At 33.6% G+C, this 3,690-nt stretch overlaps 1 pseudogene; it reads left to right on the top strand.

The window, feature by feature from the left end:
* Window positions 1-1,238: 1,238 nt before the first annotated feature.
* On the top strand, window positions 1,239-3,162 carry LOC120166001 (annotated as a pseudogene).
* The last annotated feature ends 528 nt before the right edge of the window (window positions 3,163-3,690 follow it).

Raw genomic sequence — 3,690 nt, 5'->3', positions numbered from 1 at the left:
ATATTTAAAATTGCAATAAAAGTTTATAACTATCATTGTAAATTAAATGCATAATTTGGGTATTTTACTATAACATTGAATCTAGACACTTTAGATTATATAAGGACCATACATGAAAAATGTTAAAAACCAAATTAAAAGACTCAAACAAAAATCTGACTAAATCAATAAATGAACCACAAAAGGGGATTAAGCTATTGAAAGACCACTAAGAATCGTAAATTAGAGTCGAGAGTCGTGAGAAACTATTTACGAATACAAAATCGCGTATCTAAATTCATTCTGAGAGTCCATAGGAGGGAAGATCAACAATATTACAAATAAATGTCATCTTGATCAGTCGTGCCGTTGTCGAATCCAACAATAAGAAAACATAAAATAGAAAAAGGTCAAACAACCGAGGGAAAAGACAAATAAAAATATGTCACAAATATAAAATTATTTTTATTAAAAAATAAAAAAACAAAAAAAACTGATCACCAACTACCAGCATTAAAATCAATATTATTGTCGACTAATAAGAATCAAAAGAAAAAAATTAAAATTAATCTATAAAAACGGTACATACGAGAGAGCGAGGGGGGGATCGGGGGCTAAGGTGATCATACGTATAAGTTGAATAAGAAAGTATTTGTGTTATATATATATTTTAAAAACCAAATAGTGATTCCCCTCTTCATATAAAAAGGGATAAATTATGTAGTAATCACCTAATTATTTTCACAACTTTGTTTTGATCACCCAATTCTTTTATAAAAAGTCATATCTAAAATTTTATTTTGGTTTCATTTGGTTATTCATCATTAAAAATTTAATGATACGTGTCACTATAAGATAATGTCACATTATTACTATTTTTCTAAAAATGTCACATTATCAATTCTATTAGTTTTTAACAATGAGTGATCAAAACAAAACAAAAACTTAACATTAGGTATGTTTGAAAATTATAATTAAGTGACCAAAACGAAACCATAATAATAGTTAAATAACTAAATACAGAATTTATCCTGTAGAAAATGGTAACAGAAAATGGAAAAGAGCCAACGATACAGAGAAAAGAGCCCTCCTTTTTATCAGTTATGTTTATATCAATAGACAAAGCAACTTGATTCTTTGGAATTCAATTTTTACTCTGTCTCTCGTTCTTTTTCTTCGGAAAGGTGAGATAGAAAGGAAAAGAAAGAAGTTTTTTTGAGAGAATCAGAGTTAGAATTCAAGAATAAAGAATTGGGTTGGGGTTTATAGTTTTATATTGTAAATTTCTTTGGAATTTTTTTGTCTATTTGCTTGTAATAAATAATAGAATCTTAGATTTTTGGAGATTGACAGTGTGCATGAATGGAGTATGATAATATCAAGTGTGTTTCATCCATCGATAGAGTCGATGATGATGAGATCCATTACCATAATCTGCATCATCCACACCCTCATCCTGCCCACCATCAATTCTCTTCACTAAAGCCTAACAATGACACCAACAACATCAACAATGCTAGTACCATCAACAATATTGTAGGGCCTGCGACGATCACTCCGGCTACCAGCGTTCATGAATTGCTGGAATACCCTGTTTGCACCAATTCAATATACCCACCAATCCATCAGGTCCGTTTCTCAATTCCATCATGTTTTATGTGTTGCAGTTTAGGGTTTCCCCTTTTTCGTTTTATTTTGTTGAATATACCAACCAATTCAATATACCCACCAATCCATCAGGCCCTTGAAAACTTCGTTAGAAGAGATATCCAGGATTAACTGTTAGTTCCAATCAAAAGAGTTAATTGGTTGTTTTTTCATATTGAATAGTCATTCAAATTATAAAATTTTCTGGGTTGGTGATAGATTTGGAAGCTTCTATGTCAATTTTTTGTACTCTAGTCCAGCACTATGTTGATCTGAATCTTCAATTTTTTCTTCAGGTACCTGTGATCAACCCGACCCATTACCGGAAATGGGTGGGGATGTGATATATCAAAGACCTCCAAAATACATGAAAATCAACCCATTTCTGACACAGAAGTCCAAGTAAAATAGCTCTAGCAAAGAGGGACAAGAAATATTGGGGTAATTTGAGATATTATGTTTTTTTCTTGCTTTTGTATAGGAGAAATGTTGTGCAGGAACCCTGAGATTTATATATATTTTTGTGATTAGATAGAAAGGGTAGATAATATTAATAGATTGGAAGGTTATCGGTGAATAATGAAGGATAAATGATCTTGTTAACAAAATAGCTTTTTGCAGTGCCACAACGGACACACGCTTTGTTCTACCTGTAAAACAAGAGTGCACAACTGGTGTCCCACTTGCAGACAGGAACTTGGTGATATTAGATGTTTAGCATTGGAGAAGGTGGCAGAGTCACTTGAGTTGCCTTGCAAATACTACAATTTGGGATGCCCTGAAATATTTCCTTATTATAGCAAACTCAAACATGAGACAATTTGCAACTACAGACCATATAATTGCCCGTATGCCGGATCAGAGTGTTCTGTTGTTGGAGATGTTCCTTTCTTGGTTGCCCAGCTGAGGGATGACCACAAAGTGGACATGCATACCGGCTGCACATTTAACCATCGTTATGTGAAATCCAACCCCCGTGAAGTATAAAATGCTACTTGGATGCTAACAGTAAGTTTTATAATTTTTATATAGCAATTAGCATTTATTATTCTCCAAACTAGCTGACTACATCTCAAAACAATATGAAGTTCCCTGTTGTTCAGCCGTACCATATGTTTTAGTTATTTTGAGGATTGCTTGGCTTCTGTTTTCATAAGGTCTTCCATTGTTTTGGTTAGTATTTCTGCCCTCACTTTGAATCTTTCAGCTAGGGATGGCCCCTGTCTACATGGCATTGGGTGATGAGATAGAGGCTGCAAACTATAGCTACAGCCTTGAGGTTGGAGGAAATGGCAGGAAGATTATATGGGAAGGTACCCCACGAAGCATCCGTGATAGTCATCGGAAAGTCCGGGACAGTCATGACGGTCTTATCATCCAACGTAGCATGGCACTTTTCTTCTCCGGTAGGAATAGAAAAGAGCTAAAGCTTCGGGTTACAGGAAGGGTATGGAAGGAACAACAAAACCCAGATGCCCGTGTTTGCATATCAAACTTATGTAGTTGAGAGAATTGAATTTTCTTTTCTTGATTTGTTTTGAATACTTTCCTTTGTGTTCTTTCTCTGCCAACCTTTCTTGGTATGTTGTAATGAATTGCAGTTTCTCAGAAGACTTTGGAAAGTGATCAGATTTCTTTGAATGGTGTAACGAGAAGGATTTTATGGCAAAAAAAACGTTTATTACTTTTTTTAGAGTTAATTGCATCATATGTCCCCAAACTATGACCTACATTTTAAATTGGTCCCTAGACTTTTGAATGTTCCAATTGTATCCTCAAACTATGACTCACACTCTAAATCAGTCCTTAAAGTTTTGAACATTCTAATCCCTAAACTATTACTCTCTTTATAAATTGGTCCCCAAGCTTTTAAATATTCTAATTTCATCCCCAAATTCCTTGAACATTCTAATCCCTAAATTAACTCTAAATTGGTCCCCAAACTTTTAAATATCCTAATTTCATCCCCAAATTCATCAAAATATGTAATTAGTTTCAACCATAGTTTAACCTTAATTTTGTTTTTTCAAACATATAATAAAAAACTTGGTCTAATGGTTTTAT

This window comes from Hibiscus syriacus, unplaced genomic scaffold, assembly GCF_006381635.1.
Source record: "Hibiscus syriacus cultivar Baekdansim isolate YM2019G1 unplaced genomic scaffold, ASM638163v2 tig00111621_pilon, whole genome shotgun sequence".
Classification (NCBI taxonomy): Eukaryota; Viridiplantae; Streptophyta; class Magnoliopsida; order Malvales; family Malvaceae; genus Hibiscus; species Hibiscus syriacus.
This window is presented reverse-complemented; position numbering and strand designations above follow the sequence as displayed.